At 43.1% G+C, this 18,083-nt stretch overlaps 1 pseudogene; it reads right to left on the reverse strand.

Moving 5' to 3' along the window:
* The window catches only part of LOC142760561 (uncharacterized), a 68,852-nt pseudogene extending 54,933 nt beyond the window's left edge, over nt 1-13,919 (reverse strand).
* Between the last annotated feature and the right edge of the window lie 4,164 nt (nt 13,920-18,083).

Here is an 18,083-nt window from a genome sequence, read left to right on the forward strand (position 1 = left end):
CTGCGTTATTCCGTCCGTTTACTGCCAACAGCCAAAAACAGCCACGAAGAACGCGATCTCTGCCACCCTTTGATGTGAATGGGAGGTCAGAGACGGAAAGGCCCATAGAAAGGGCATGTAGCGGAAAAAAAGCTCACGGGAAAAAACCCACTCCGCCTCCCATTGAAGTCAATGGAATGCGATTTCGGCCATTTTTTGCCGCTGTTTCCAATGTCCGCTTCCATGTCAAAAACAGCTCCAAAATACTCTGGGTGAACTAGCCCTAAAACTGACAAACTCCTTGTAAATAATTTAAATCAAAATGATTCACCCTGTAAAAGTACAGTAGAGTAGTAGTGATGACAGTAACTACACTTCTACTCCTATTTATCCTTGCCTATCTAAACTGTCCAAATCGGCAGTATAAGTGCCATGATATGGACACAATGGCCAACATGCCGGCATTATGACATTTTTGTTGACCTTACATGGTCACAATGCTATAACCGAAAAACACAGCATGGATCTAGAATGGTTCAAATGGGGTAAAATGCAGCCGTCGGCAAGCATATGTTCAAGTGTGAACCAGATCCTAGGGCGTATACCCATAAAGCATCCAAAGCATGAATATATATGACTAAAAGAGAAAAGATGCCACAAGACTAGAAAATATGGAAAAATAGAAAAATACTTTATTGAAAATGACACATTAATATACAATGATTAAAAAAGAATCCATTAACCAACAGGTTAAAAAAGACATACAAGCCATGCAATATACAAGGTAGGTAACGTCTAAAGTAGAAGAAAAATAATAGAAGCCAAGTGGCATAACCTGGTACTGAAGTACGTCGGCAGATAATATTGAATATTTGAATGAGTACAAGTAACTGAAGGTATATGCCATATAAAATGGTCTAAGAGAAGGTACTCAACAAAATATGAAGATAGTGCCATAAAACAATGAGCAATGTCAATATATGAAAAGTGTTCACAACGACTGATGGTAATACACATACCCCCAGACGAAGGCAGTTGCGCCGAAACGCACGTTGGGGCAGACATATTGCTGTGCAGTTTACCTGGTTCTAAAATGGGTATGTGTATTACCATCAGTCGTTGTGAACACTTTTCATATATTGACATTGCTCATTGTTTTATGGCACTATCTTCATATTTGTTGAGTACCTTCTCTTAGACCATTTTATATGGCATATACCTTCAGTTACTTGTACTCATTCAAATATTCAATATTATCTGCCGACGTACTTCAGTACCAGTTTACGTCACTTGGCTTCTATTATTTTTCTTCTACTTTAGACGTTACCTACCTTGTATATTGCATGGCTTGTATGTCTTTTTTAACCTGTTGGTTAATGGATTCTTTTTTAATCATTGTATATTAATGTGTCATTTTCAATAAAGTATTTTTCTATTTTTCCATATTTTCTAGTCTTGTGGCATCTTTTCTCTTTTGGTCATATATGGTCACAATGCTGGTGCCCTACATACATTATAATCGGTATATATAGGCACTATGGCTGCTATTTCTTGGGTATTATGGTTGGCGCAAACACACATACAACACATTTATCAATATTGGAGAAAGGATCCATGTAATCTTGAATTGATTTTACACAGCAGTCACAGATTTTTATATTTTTTTTTGGGGGCTATATATGCCAATATTAGTCTAGTGCGGACAAACTTATCTAGAACAGTACACCCCAGGACTCTTAGTAGTTAAATTTGTACTGAAATATGTTTTTTCAATAAAAGTGGGATAAAGAAAAACAAGCAAGAAAGCAAATAAAATGTTGGAAAACCTTTTTTTTTTTTGTGACAAACAGAATCAACTATCTCAGTAGGAAGTCAGGTGAACAGCTCAGGCATCAGGAATCCTGCCGAGAAGGTAGGAGGCAAAGCACAGACCATTAAAATTCCTTTTATTTTTTTTAGCACATGTAAGCAAGTCAGCTTGTGAAATGGCTTTGATAATAAGAAAAAGAAAATAAACCTCATACTGTCAGTAAGAATAAAATATGAACATTATATAATATCCAGTTCTACATGTAAAAAGTAGAAACAAATTGAAATATATAGAGAGATTCTGAGGAAATGTAGGACTCTACTGATATAAATACATATAATAGTGAGTCTAATGTGAATTGTTAAAAGATATTCATACAAAAATTTTGATTTTAGGCAACGGTGCTGTTAACATTATTGCTGCTTGCCATATACGCTGGCGTAGTTTACTAAACAGTAGAGCCATCAGTGATGTTCCAGGAGATTATCGGTAGCCCCTTTCAATGGTGGATTTCAGTTGTCATTGATTTACAAATCGAAAAGTTACTATCTTCTTACTAAGCAGATATAAGAGGTCTGTTTTTACATTAGTATAGAAACTCAACCTGGGTTCACACGACCTAGTTTCAGACGTAAACGAAGTGTATTATGCCTCGTTTTACGTCTGAAAATATGGCTCCAATACGTCGGCAAACATCTGCCCATTCATTTGAATGGGTTTGCCGACGTACTGTGCCGACGACCTGTCATTTACGCGTCGTCGTTTGACAGCTTTCAAACGACGACGCGTAAAATGACTGCCTCGTCAAAGAAGTGCAGGGCACTTCTTTGAAACGTAATTTGAGCCGTTTTTCATTGAATTCAATGAAGAACAGCTCAAGATTACGGGCATCAATGACGCCTCGCGAGGAGGAGCATTTATGTCTGAAACTACAGAGCTGTTTTCTCCTGAAAACAGTCTGTAATTTCAGACGTAAAAGCCAGTTATCATGTGCACATACCCTAATAGTAAATTATTGAAAACTATTGAACCCACCCGAAAAACATGTGCATCCCTTTGAGCAGATTAGCTAAGAGAGATTACGTGACCAGCTCCCTGTTTGCCAGAAGTTAACTATGAAATTATATGATCCCCTTTGGCCTAAAGGGTGAGGAAAATCCTAAATAAAGAATATGAAGACTGTTAGCTGGCTACAAGAAATGTTTTGGTACAGCCAAAGAGGTTGTTATTAAGTATTATCTGGCATGATGCGCAAAGTTTTGTACGTGCCAAATTTCATGTTTATTGTTTTGCCACTATAATATTTTTTGCGAAGCCGTACTGGTTTATAAAAATTGCAGGAATGTGTCATATTTAGATTTGTTTCCTGCATAAACGACAATGTAATAATAGTAATATGCCTTCATCAGTCTCCAAATCTGATAACCAGTTGGTTCTTTAATGATCGGCTATACAAATTTGACGTATCAAAATCTTGCGATGCCTCAGTAACAACTGTGTGATAGTTGCAAGAAAAATGGATAAAGGATAAAATTAAATTACTTGTTAAGTCTTTTTCAAAAGCATATTTAACTTATAGGATCTCTTGCCACGAGCCAAACATGACTGTTAAGATGGAGGTAAAATCCAACCACATTAAACCTAATTGCCCCACAGAGCTCCAACCTCTGAGTTTCCCAGTGATCGGCACAATGAAGAGATCGTGGTGTTCATGCCAGTGCAGCATCCCCTTTATTGTGCTGATCGGCGATGGACCCTTTCATTGTTTATACAGGCACAGAGCCTTGTCCTTATGAGCGGCTGTGTGTTGTACTGAGGAGTATTGTTCTCCTCTGAGTCTTCCTCTGGCTAATCGAGGGAGGACCCAAGAGTTGGACCTCCCTCTGTGATGTCCATATGCCCTAATAAGTCCCAATGGTACAACCCCTTTAAATAATAAGTCAAACTAAGTTCTTGCTACATTTTTTTTATGTGCACGAGCAAATGCAAATAAAGACTTTTATGGTTAGGGACAAAAATATTTCCTTGCAGCATTTATTTTTAGCATACATTTAATCCATCCAAGCTACGTTACATAGCATATATCTAAACATGTAAAAAAATAATCTTAAATCTGGAATGCTCCTTCTGGTGGCATCACGCAGAGGCTTCTGCAGTAAGTGCTACAAATGTTCTGCATAGACACCAATTAATTCTAAGCACAGGGAGTCAGCCATTATTAGTATTTTTTTTCCAAAGCTTCTTAAACTGTTAGTACATTAACCTCAAGGTTCCCATAAGAACATAGTGACTGAAGGACATAAAGGTCCAGTCTTATGTTCTGATTTCCCATGTAGAAACCATGGATAGAGCTGTCATTTACCACCATAGACATATACATTGATGACATTTACTGTATAAAAAAACATACAGTGTACATTAAAAACATGAAATCTCTTTTGTAAATATCCTGTATACTGAAATATAATGTAAACTTTGAAGCCCAAAGACTGATAATACACTACTGCCCAGTTCTCATAACAAAATTTTGCCTTACGGTTACTGTTAGCTACAGTGGTGTCATGAAGTGGATTTCACACATCTAGCTCAACATCTAGATAGATGTTCTTAGACATAGTAGACAAGAGGTTCTGTAGCTAAAATAAAAATTAGGCTCCTTTCAGCTGCTGCTTGACACCACCGCACTCTTAACTGCCTATGACAGGAGGTCCTGGTGCCCCCTCCCCTTTTTGTATTTTCCATTATTTGTAGATATTGATGTGAATGGTGATTTGAATCCGTACAGGGTCTCCATTACAACATATGACAGTAATCAGAAAAGTTTAGTACATGTTGTCATCAGCAACTCTTAGTAGTCTCAGGTTATCGGGCCGTAAGTTCAAATATTCATATCTCAACATAGAAGTAATAAATACTTATATTAAAATATGTTCTTCACATTTTATTGTATGATAAATAGCTTATTATATCACCATAGATAACACTTAAAGGGGTTTTCCCATGAGGGACATTTATGACATATCCACAGGATATGTCATAAATGTAAGATAGATGCGGGTCCCAGCTCTGGGACCAGGGGCATAACTAGGAAATACTGGGCCCCATAGCAAACTTTTGACTGGGCCCCCCCCCCCTCCGCTGGGTATCACAACCCCCCCTTTGTAGATAGTGCCTTTTTTACAGCCCCCCCTGTAGATAACGCCATACAACCCCCCCTGTAGATAATGCCATACAGCCCCCTCTGTAGATAACGCCATACAGTCCCCCCTGTAGATAACGCCATACTATGCTGTATGGTGTTATCTACAAGGGGGTCTGTATGGCGTTATCTACAGGGGGCTGTATGGCGTTATCTACAGAGGGGGCTGTATGGTGTAATCTACAAGGGGGTCTGTATGGCGTTATCTACAGGGGGCTGTATGGCGTTATCTACAGGGGGCTGTATGGCGTTATCTACAGGGGGCTGTATGGCGTTATCTACAGGTGGGACTGTATGGCGTTATCTACAAGGGGTTCTGTATGGCGTTATCTACAGGGGGCTGTATGGCGTTATCTACAGGGGGGCTGTATGGCGTTATCTACAGGTGGGACTGTATGGCATTATCTACAGGGGGGGTCTGTATGGCGTTATCTACAGGGGGGGCTGTATGGCGTTATCTACAGGGGGGCTGTATGGCGTTATCTACAGGAGGGACTGTATGGCATTATCTACAGGGGGGTCTGTATGGCGTTATCTACAGGGGGGGTCTGTATGGCGTTCCCTAGAGGGGGGGCTGTATGGCATTCCCTAGAATGGGGGGCTGTATGGCGTTCCCTACAGGGGGAGCTGTAAGGCGTTCCCTACAGGGGGTGCTGTATAGCGTTCCCTACAGGGGGGCTGTATGGCGTTCCCTACAGGGGGGGCTGTATGGCGTTCCCTACAGCCCCCCCTCTGTAGAGAACGCCATACAGAGCCCCCCCGTAGGGAACGCCATACAGCGCCCCCCCCCCTTGTAGGGAACGCCATACAGCGCCCCCCCTGTAGGGAACGCCATACAGCCCCCCCTCCAGGGAATGCCATACAGCCCCCCTGTAGGGAACGCCATACAGTGCCCCCCCCCTGTAGGGAACGCCAAACAGCCCCCCCTGTAGGGAACGCCATACAGGGTCCCCCCTCCCAAAGAAATGCGACCTACAGCGTGTCCGACAAAAGACATGTGTGATCGCTGGCAGCGATAGGGAGAACGGGGGACCGAAACTCCCCCAAGTTCTCCATGACTAACCTCTGACTTCCGGCGTCTGCGCAGCTCACTAAAAATGAAAGGAGCGCTGGTCACGCATTCGCACAAGCGCGACCGGCGCTCCATTCATTTCTACGGAGCTGCCGACACAGACCCCGGAAGTCCGAGGTTTGTGATGGAGAACTTCAGGGGACTTTCAGTCCCCCGTTCTCCCTATCGCTGCCAGCGATCACACATGTATCCCCTATCCTGTGGATATCCTGTGGAGAGGGGATACATGTCTTTTGTTTAATGGCAGAGCGGGGAGATACCTCCCTGCTCTGCCATAGTGTTCAGTGGCGTCCCGCTGTAGCAACCATAGCGGCAGCTAGCGGAGCCTCCGGCCATGGTGGGGGCCGTGCCGGCGGGCGACACGGGCCCCCCCATGCCGCGGGCCCCGTAGCAGCCGCTACTGCTGCTACGGCGGTAGTTACGCCACTGTCTGGGTCCCACACCTATCTCTAGAACGGGACCCCCTAAACCCCCTTCTAGCTTTTGTGCTCACGCTGCCTCCCAGCCACTTTCTGATTACATGGTCGGGAGTTACGTAAACAACGTAACTCGCTGAGCTACTCTGTTTCCTTAACTCCCATAGTAGTGAATGTCAGCTACGGAAGCAGTGTAGCATGCAAGCTACACTGTTTCCGTAACTACCATCCAGTTCTATGGGGCTTACGGAAACAGCTTAGCTCAGCGAGCTACGCTATTTTCTCCTTCATGGTCGGAAATCAGCCGAAACTCAAAGAGGTAGAACGGGGTTTAGGGGCCTCGTTCTAGAGATCGGTGTGGGTCCCAGAGGTGTGACCCACATCTATCTGACATTTATGACAAATCCTGCGCATATGTCATAAATGTCCCTCGTTGGAAAACCCCTTTAATGCTTTCACTGCTGCTTTCACAAACTCAATTCTGCTACATCTGTACACCATTGAAAGTAATTTATGAAAATTCCTACTGTTATATCATAATACAAGCGTTCTCTTCCTTATGTCTTTCCTTGCATTTAATGGAAAGATATTTTCAGACACCTGAGAATTTCTGAACAAAAGGGAACAAGAAAAATGACAGTGTTTGATGAAAATAGTAAAACTGTGGGTGTGAAATTATTGGAATAAGCCATGTATTGTGTTAGAATGACAGGTTCACAGCCTTATTAGTTCACTCACTTGACTGCATTTCTGGAGCACCTTCAGGCATTCAATTTGTAGACCTGGAGGGTGCAAAAAAAAAAAAAAGAATAGTAATTTCAGTTTGAATATAAATATGGACACAAGATCGTGAAACCAACCTCAAATCTATTTTACTTGACTGTGTCTGGTAAGTGGTTTCCTGCCTAAAATAATCGCTTCCCAGGGGGACGTGTAGTTATTTTCTGTTATCTCAAAATACTTGTGGTTAGCTGCAATGCGAGTGAAATCTTTTTTAGTACAGCAAGATATAGTGGATATAATGTAACAATATATTTCACGGTTACTACTAAAATGTTTCTGTTCAATTTATTTTTACTTCACAATCCAAACAATGTAAGATCAGCAGAAGTGTGTAAATAAGTATGATCACATTGTGACACAGTGGAATTATGCTTGGACATTTACACAGCATGTACCTGAGTTAATTTTATTTGTTCCACTCCTTCAGATGTGAAAGAAAACCTAGCTTGGGTTTTCTCCAGCAATGATCATTTCAGTATTTTATTAGGGATTGTGGCGGAGAATGATATTTTGAGAATGCAATTCAGCCAAACCAATTATGTTGAGTGGTAATCCCCCGTGGATTCAGCTTTTTTTTGACCTTCTAGCTCCCATAGAGGAATGTTGTACTGTGTAGATCTAAACAAAGAACTGGTGCAGGTAATCTCTTCTGTGTATAGTGCAAGTAGTGGGTGCGTTGTCTTTTTAAAAGTAGACAATAGCATAACATTTCAATGTGCAATGTAACCATGTGAAAAAATTCCTTGCTCGGTTCTGCAATCCCATAGAATTCTGTTTCAGGCATTTCTGGAATGGATTCCCTGTTACTGACTCAGCTTGATCCAGAACTTGCTCTTGTCCCTGAGCTCTGCTTCAACTGTCTTTAAGTTCCAGCTGATACACCTCACCAGTGCATTTGAGATAAAATGCTCACCCTGAAAGCTATGATACTTGAACGTAAAGCTGGCCATACATATTAGATGGATGTTAGCTGAACCTGTCAGTTTCAGCGGGACCAGTCAACCATCTAATGTGTTTGGCTACGTGCCGACTCTCAACAGACGGCAGATGCCGGGGGAGAGAGCGGTGAGGTATGTGGAATTTCAACATGCCTGATCCTTTTGCTGGTAATTAGATAAGGTGCTGCCAGAAGAGTTTGGCAGTGGCTTTCTCACTGATCACACATGCACGCTTGGCCAAGCGTGCATGTGTATGGGGGAGTTGGGAAGAATAGCTATTGGCTGAACGAGTGTTTGGCCTACAGTTATCAAAAATGTCCGTCAAAACACGGACCGCGCACAGATGGCTTCTGTGTGCGATCCATAGCAATGAATAGAATGGCCGAGACTGATCCGCAAAAACGGACAGGAGTAGGACCTGTGCTAAAGTTTGCGGAACGGACACACGGATCCGCACAAAAAACGGATGTGTCAATGGCCCCATAGAAATGAATTGGTTAGTGTGCTATCCTTTAAAAGAACGGATAGCACACTGAAGAATATCACTGAGGTGTGCTTGATGCCTTAATGTGACCTGCTCTCAGTGCTGCTTGGTAATCGTTGAACCTATCTATTTTCAACTCATATATCTCACAGCAAAAATCCTAAATTAATTAATTTAAATATGCTAAAGCTCTAACAAATCTGTAGATTCTCTACATATGATAATCATTTCATGAAACCTATAAAATATTAATGTTTATACGTGTGTATAAGCATTTTAGTTTTGTTTGGTGTAAAATCCCCTCAAAAGACAAGAAGCACTCCCTCCATCTAGGGAGAAAAAAGGCTCAGTCTCCACAAGCGACAAACCTTCTTTACTGTAAGAACTGTAAGGCCTCATGCACACGACCGTAGTGTTTTCTGGTCCGCAAATTCCAGGACCGTGTTCCGTGAAATGTCATCCGCAGTTCATCCGTATGTAATCCACAGTTCATCCGTAGGTAATCCGCAAAATGCGGATGAAAAAAAAAAAGGAAAATTTAAACAGGATGTCAAAAGCTTGCTCCAACCCCTTTAGAAGGTCACATGATCGCTCAGGAGCCATTTCCTTGTGAATTTTTCCAGATCTTTGCTTTGTGCGAGTTCGGTCACATTGCACTGCTGATATAGCTGTGGTTTTTGTGAGTTCCTCACTGCGAAGATGTCTTCTGATGATGTGGACGATGTACTCCTGTACTGGCTCCTCTCCAGGCGATTTGGACAGCAACCACCAATGCTGGACGAAGAACCGAGGAGGAGGAGGAGATATTGGGTTCACCCCATTGTCTCCCAACGGCTTAGGAAGGGGCATTTTAACATGCTGTACTCAGACCTGCGGTAGCACCCGGACAAGTTCCTCAGCTACTGCCGTATGTCCGTTCAAACTTTTGACTGTCTGCTGGCGGACCTTCGTCCTGGACTCATCTTCCAGGACACCACCATGAGGCGTTGCATTTCTCCAGAGGAACGCCTGATCGTCACTCTGAGGTAAGAAAACCTAAATCCCCTTCTACGACATGTCTCTACCCTGCAAACAATATTAGTATACTTGTCCCCTGTGCATATTGCCGCCATGTCACCGTGCTGCAGATATTTTTCCTGTATGTGCATATTTTTATATATATATATATATTTTTTTACAGATTTCTTGCAACCGGCAACTCCTTTGCATTGCTCCATTTCCATTTTCTGCTGGGGTGCTCCACTATTTCGAAGATTGTCAAGCTTACCTGCGAAGTCATCTGGCAGCAACTTCAAGCAGCAGTGATGCCAAAGCCCAAGCCTGAGGACTGGATTCGGATTGCCGATGGCTTCTTACAATCAGCACAGTTTCCCAACTGTGTTGGTGCGCTGGATGGTAAGCACATCCGCGTAAAAAAGCCTGCTCACTCAGGGTCTCAGTATTTCAATTATAAACAGTTTTTCTCGGTGGTGCTGTTGGCCTTGGCTGACAGTGACTATCGCTTTATAATTGTCGATATTGGGGCCTATGGAAGCTCTGCGGATGCTGGCATCTTCAGGGCTTCCAGAATGGGTGAACGGCTAGCATCTAACCAGCTCGACCTTGCGGAACCTAGACAGCTTCCAGGATCTACAGGACCACCAGCACCCTTTGTCATTGTGGGTGATGAAGGTTTCGGACTTTCCCCTCACCTGATGCGTCCATTCCGTAGGCGTGGCTTAGATGAACGGAGGCGCATTTTTAACTACCGCCTTACCCGTGCAAGACGGTATGTGGAGTGCGCCTTAGGAATTCTAAGCAGCAAGTGGCGTGTGTTCCAGAGCTCCATTCAGATGAATCCTGAAAATGTGACAAAGGTTATCCAAGCGTGTGTTGTCCTCCACAATTTTCTGAGGATTCATGAGTCGGCAGTGGACGCAGAGCTGAACCATTTCTCAACTAATTCCATCGCTTTGGACTACACACAACATGGAAGACCTGGAGTGTCTGGACTGGCAGTCCGTAATTTGTATACAGACTATTTTGTATCACCTGAGGGAGCAGTTCATTGGCAAAGGGATGTGCTTCGTCTGCCAAATTAAAATTTAATAGGGACTGTTGTATTTCCTGTTTATGTTACAAATGTTAGTAGTTAAAGTTGCAGTAGTAGAGTAGGGACTCGCAAGAGAATGAGGACCCTTGACGCGGGTTGCGAGCTAATGTATTTCTGTCGGTTTTTTTTTAAATTATTTATTAATTTAAAAAAAAAAATATTTGATTCTTTGCATTCGGCAGAAATGCAAACCAATACCTCATTATGTTTTTCAATAATAATAAATACAAACACATAATTAACTATAAACTTCTTTTATTCTTTGCACAAAACAGTGTCATCAAACAAAAACAAAACTATATAATATTACAAAATTATAAATTGTAAAATGATTGAGAAGGTGCAGGGTCATGATGGGGTCGTGGAACAGCCTCCCCCTGCTGCGTGTGGCGATACTGCTGTTGAGAAGGTCCTGGCATGCCATACCCTGGACGATCTTCACTGAATAGTGGCATTGAGGCTTGATATGGTGGCTGCTGGCTGGTTTGAGCGGTTGCTGCAGCTGCTGGAGGGACAGAGCGGAAGGTGCTTCCATCACACCCCCGCCTATGAAACTCTATGGCATGATGGATTTCACGTGGGTCAGGATGTGTTGCAAAAATGTCGACAACTTCCATTAGTGCTGTTTGGCACCTTATCTGCCTCTCAATTGGCACTCTTTTTAGAATATTTGAAAGATCGCGACAGAAGGTGCCCTCTTCGGTTTCTGTCGCTCTTTTTTCCAGGTGTTCTAAAACACGCAAGTCGACCTCCTGCCTTGGCTCTGTACCTGTTGGACCTTTATTGGCAGAACGTCGGCGTTTACCTCGGGGTATAATTTCGTCTTCCGGTTCCGTGGCACAGAATGGATTATCCACTGGTGTATGTTCCGCAGGCACAGGAGTGGAAGTGGACCTAGCAATCCCCAAACCTACGTCAGCCTCTTCTATTTGAGTGGCATCAGAGTCGTCTTCTGCCTCAAGATTATCCTTGGTTCTGTTGGAAAATGAAAACATAATGTTAGGGAATTTTAGTAGTAATTTAACGTCATGTCTACAGCAGGGCAAATACACTATGTAAACATATGCAGCTTATCCGATGGGCTGCCTAGAGGGAATTAGGTGCTTGAATAGACCGTATAATTGGCCACACCAATACGTACTCTTTGAACATACTCACATGCATCACTACATGCAGGGGCGTAACTAGGAAAGACTGGGCCGCATAGCAAACTTTTGACTGGGGCCCACCCTCCACTGGGTGTCACACAACCCCCCCCCCTTGTAGATAGTGCCTTTTTTACAGGCCCCCCACCCCTGTAGATAACGCCATACAGCGCCCCACTGTACACTGTATGGCATTATCTACCGGAGGACTGTATGGCGTTATCTATAGGGGGACTGTATGGCGTTATCTACAGAGGGGGCTGTATGGCGCTAACGCCATACAGGCCCCCCTCCCCCCCCTAAAAAATGCCACCTATAGTGTGTCCTACAAATACATGTGTGATCACTGGCAGCGATAGGGAGAACGGGGGACTGAAAGTCCCCTGAAGTTCTACATGACTAACCTCTGAGTTCCGGCGTCTGCGCAGCTCAATAAAAGAGAAAGGAGCGCTGGTTACGCATGCGCACAAGCGCGACCTTCGCTCCATTCATTTCTACGGACCTGGCGGAAGTACGAGGTTTGTGATGGAGAAGTTCAGGGTACTTTCAGTCCCCCGTTCTCCCTGTCAATGCCAGCGATAACACATGTATCCCCTATCCTGTGGATAGGGGATACATGTCTGTTGTTTAATGGCAGAGCGGGGAGATACCTCCCTGCTTAGCCGTAGTGTTCAGTTGCATCCCGCTGTAGCAGTCATAGCGGCTGCTAGCGGAGCCTCCGGACATGGTGGAGCCCCCTCATGCCGCGGTCCCCGTAGCAGTTGCTACGGCTGCTACGGCGGTAGTTACGCCACTGACTACATGGCCAGACTACAATGAGCAAAGTATATAAGCAATACTTACGGGCCAACCTGCATGACATCCAGAAGGAACGACAGCTGTTTGGTGTACATGTATGGTCTTTTTTTCTGCCGTCCGTCTCCGCTCTTCCCCTTGTCATTCAGCTCACGCTTGAATTGGTCACGGCACGTGTTCCAGCGTGTTTTCACGTTTTCAACTATGATATAAAATAAAACAATCACAGATCAACATATTTGAAGTGTACATTACTAGATAAGGAAATGTTGTTTTTTCGATGAAAATGTTGCTGCAGATTTTTGGTGTTTACGCAACAAATCTGCACCAACATTTGCATATTTGACAGGTAATTCAGACGTTGCAGAAACGACTGCGTACTTGCCACAGTTTTCTGTTTTCTCATTGAATTCAACATCAATTCCACCACGTCTGCCCGTGCCCACACGACAGCGTCCGTAACGGCTGAAATTACGTTGATGTTTTCAGGAGAAAACATCCCCGTAATTTCAGCCGTAAAGGCATGTGCAGGCGCTTGAACGCCGCGTCCATTACGGGCGTAATTGGCGCTGCTTTTCATTGGAGTCAATGAATAACGGCTCCAATTACGGCACAAGAAGTGACAGGTCACTTCTTTGACGCGGGCGTCTATTTACGCGCCGTAATTTGACAGCGGCGTGTAAATATACACCGCGCTTGAACACACAAACGTCAGCCCATTGCTTTCAATGGGCAGATGTTTGTCCACGCTATTGTGGCGTATTTAGCGGACGTAATTCAGGGCAAAAACCCCCGAATTACGTCCGTAATTGGTGTGTGTGAACATACCCTCATAGTGACATGTCACGTTTTAAACGGTGGTGGTCCAAGCCATGAGACCCCCACAATCTCACGTGCACTTCTGCAGCTTCATTTCAGCGATTGGTGGGTGTTTCAGTGATCCAACCCCCACCAATCAAAACTTCAGGCATGTCATTATGACATGACAGGAGTACTCAGAAACCGCATCAAGGTGTGAAACTTACCCATGCGTTTCTTTTGCACTTTTGTTTCCTCCCACTCTGTAAGATGCACCTCACTGCAGACCTCCTGCCAGGCAAGATCTTTCAGATTCCTGTCAGCATATTCTTCCAGGCGCTTATTCCATAGACAGGGCTTGTGCTGGACCAGGATGATTAGCTTCTCCACGCTTATAATTGAAGCCATGCTGCTCTCTGCTGCTCTCTGCTGCTCTCTGCTGCATTCCTGCACTGTCTCCAGCCTTCACGACGACAGAAGTCATTCCCGGTCGTCGCCTAGCAACACTTCCGCAAATCCGCAAACTGCGAATGACACACGGCGGTGTATCCGCAATTTCCACGGGCCCATTGACTTCTATTGCCATGTCCGCATCGAATTTGCGGCCCGTAATAAGACATGTCCTTAGTTTCTGCGGCACGGATGTGCGGACATGCGGAGACCCGTGAAAACACGGATAGTGTGTATGGGCCCATAGAAATGAATGGGTCCACAATTCTCCCGTGGATTTGCGGGGGAATTGCGGACGCAAAAACACGGTCGTGTGCATGGGGCCTAGATTTAGTGAATAGTCACTTCAGCAACTTTTTTTTATCAGATTCATGACTTAGATGTGATAGATAACAGGTGGATCCTGCGTGTCAGAGACATGCAGGACCCGCTGTGACTGAACCCGTCAGGTCCACGGGACTGACAGATTCAGTGAATAGCGCTAGATAGAGCTTCTTTGTATAGAGAAGACAGAGCAGCTGTATCTAAATAGTAAAACTAATTTTCAATAAAAAAGTATTTGTAAAGTTGCACCAAACACACTGATATATATATATATATATATATATATATATATATATATATATATATATATATATATATATATATATATTGCCTTTCAAAGGTGTACATAGCCATTAAGAAAGGCTTAGATAATGTCTTAGGACAAAGTAACATCATCATTTAGGGCAGATTGTCTCATGCCTTATGGGTTTCTTTTTGCCTTCCTCTGGGTCAAGAGGGAGAAGCAAATTTCTAAAATTCACTACTACCCATTACTTTTACCCACTGTCTGGTTGAACTTAATGGACATGTGTCTTTTTTCAAACGTATGTACAAAGATGGAAGTAAGGAAATTATAAAAGTAATGACGAGCCCAACTATTTTTTATTAAAATGAAATTTCTAACATGTTTTCATATTGTCTTCTTAAAGAGGCTCTGTCACCACATTATAAGTGGCCTATCTTGTACATGATGTGATCGGCGCTGTAATGTAGATTACAGCAGTGTTTTTTATTTAGAAAAACAATCATTTTTGACGGCATTATGACCTATATTAGCTTTATGCTAATGAGTTTCTTAATGAACAACTGGGCGTGTTTTACTTTTTGGCCAAGTGGGCGTTGTACAGAGGAGTGTATGACGCTGACCAATCAGTGTCATACACTTCTCCCCATTCATTTACACTGCAGATAGCGATATAGCTATATCGCAATGTGCAGCCACATAAACACACTATAACGTTACTGCAGTGTCCTGACAATGAATATACATTACCTCCAGCCTGGACATGATGTGTATTCAGAATCCTGACACTTCGCTAATACAATCCCGACACTACAGCACAGCAAACGTAATCTCGTTTGAAATGACAATTTACAGCGTAATCTCGCGAGATTACGCTTCCTGTGCTGTAGTGTCGGGATTCAGAAAAAATTTAATTGCCCATAAACCCCACCCTTCCCCACCAACGTAGAACGCAATCTATGGGTGATTCTATAAAAATAGCTACATTTACAGTGAAGAAATTGTTGGACTGGTCTGGATGTTATGGGCAATTGGTTGACCCAGCATATTTGTAGATAAAATGTGTCCTAAAAGTTTCACGTAATGTCACATAAATACTGTACAGTAGTCTAGTTGGCTACATTGTTTGCTATATCTAATATTCTTTTAGAAATAGAGCTTGACTTTTTTTCTGAACCATTAAGGCAACAATGACATTATCATAACTGTAAACTTAACACTTTGAAGTCTTTACAATAGATCAGATAATATTCAAGTTCAATTTGACACAAAAATGTTTTTATAATGTCAGACCCAATGTTAAGTACAAGAAGTCAGGCGTATGGTTTGCACATATTCCGCTATAGACCTGATGCTTTGACATTTTCTTGCATTTGTTTGTGCTACATCTGTTTTTCTGAAATGATAGTAATGGAGCATCTGTCTGTTTGATGATTAGATCATTTTTTGATCAGAGAGAATATTAAACTTATTAAAGAATTCAAAGTCAATTACTGTCAGGACAAGACTACTTGTGTGGAGCCATGCTGATTCATGCATGTTATTTATGTCATGATTCTTCCACCATAAAATCCTCTGATGTTACTCACGAAAAATACCAGGATTTTTGGTTTTAAATAAATAATACAGGAAAAATAAAATAAAATGAAATATCAGGACAAATATTAGGACAACCCCTGTCAATATCACAGGGGTGGTACTTCATTCTTTAAAACAAACCTGTCAGGTGATTTCCGCTGCCTTATCTGAAGGCAACATAGACTATATGGAGAAAAGTATTGGGACACCTACACATTACACCTACAGGAGCTTTTATGATATCCCATTCTGAATCAATAGATATTAATATGGAGTTGTTTCCCCCTTTGCAGCTAAAACAGTTTCGACTCTTTTGGAGAGGCTTTCTACAAGATTTTGGAGTGTCTGTGGGATTTTTTTTCCCTTTCATCCAGGAGAGCATTTGTGAGGTCAGACACTGATGTTGGATTAGAGGACCTGGCTCGCAATCTCCGTTTTAGTTCATCCCAAATGTGTTCGATGGGGTTGAGGTCAGGGCTCTGTGCGGACAGTGAAGTACTTCCACACCAAACTCACCCAACCATGTCTTTATGGACCTTGTGCACTGGGGCACAGTCGTGCTGGAACAGGAAAGGGCCTTCCCCAAACTGTTCCCACAAAGTTGGAAGATACAATTGTCCAAAATGTCTTGGTATGCTGAAATTTTAAGATTTCACTTTACTGGAACTAAGGGGTGAAGGCCAAACCCTGAAAAACAACCCCATAGCTTTATCCTTTCTCCACCAAACATTACAGTTGGCACAATGCAGTCAGGCAGGTAACGTTCTCCTGGCATTCACCAAACCCAGACTCGTCCATCAGACTGCCAGATAGAGAAGTGTGATTCATTACTCCGCAAAACACGTTTCCACTGCTCCAGAGTCCAGTGGTGGCGGCTTTACACCACTCCATCCGACGCTTGGCATTATGCTTGGTGATGTAAGGCTTGCATGCAGCTGCTCGTACATGAAAACCCATGCCATGAAGCTCCCGGGGCACCATTTTTGTGCGGATGTTAATGAAAGAGGAGGTTTGGAACTTTTCAGTTATTGAGTCAGCAGAGCGTTGGAGACTTTTATGCACTTTGTGTCTAAGCACTTGGCAACCCTGCTCTGTAACTTTATGTTGTCTGTCCCTTCAGTTGCTGTGTTTCCTAAACGCTTCCACTTTGCAATAATACCACTCACCATTGAAGTAAGGAAGACATTTCATGATTTGTTACAACGGTGGCATCCTATTACGGTACCACGCTGGAATTTAGTGATCTCTTTAGACGACCCATTCTTTCACAAATGTTTATAAAGGTGACTGTATGGTGAGGTGCTGGATTTTATACACCTGAGGCAATTGGACTGAATGATTACACCTGAATTTAATGATTAAGAGGAGTATCACAATATTTTTTTCCATATAGTGTATGATAGAGGGGAAGAAGCTGAGTCCTGTATTATATATGTTTATGTGATTGGGTTCAGGGCTCAGCTTCTATCCCTCTGTTATATGCTGCCTTCAGGGAGGGCTGCATAAATCACCTGGCAGGTTCGCTTTAAGCCAGCTCTGTCAGACTTCGAAGGATCATTTATTACATTATCGCCCACTCACTTGGCCGCTGCACGGGAGTAGAGTGGTCAGATGCAGCTTCTGCCAGCAAGTCGATCGCTGGGAGTTAGAGAACCTAGACCCACGACAATCAGTTGAGATTTATCAGAGAAGATTGGGACAACCGCTGCAAGAAGTCATTTAATCATATTTGTTTCCTATCTAAACCTCACAGCGTTGAACTGGCCCACCAGAGGACTAGCAGATCCACCTGTGGGCCCAGGCAGTGATGCAATGGTTGCTACTTAGTGGAAAAAAAATGCATAGGCCACCGGATTTGTCCAGCCTGGCAGATGCTTTATTCTATTTAATGACTGTCTGCATTGCTCTCAGTGTTATCCACGCAGAGCACACTTGAGTTACCTTGCATTATGCATGTAATTTAAAGCAGCATTATT

Source organism: Rhinoderma darwinii, chromosome 4 (assembly GCF_050947455.1).
Source record: "Rhinoderma darwinii isolate aRhiDar2 chromosome 4, aRhiDar2.hap1, whole genome shotgun sequence".
Classification (NCBI taxonomy): Eukaryota; Metazoa; Chordata; class Amphibia; order Anura; family Rhinodermatidae; genus Rhinoderma; species Rhinoderma darwinii.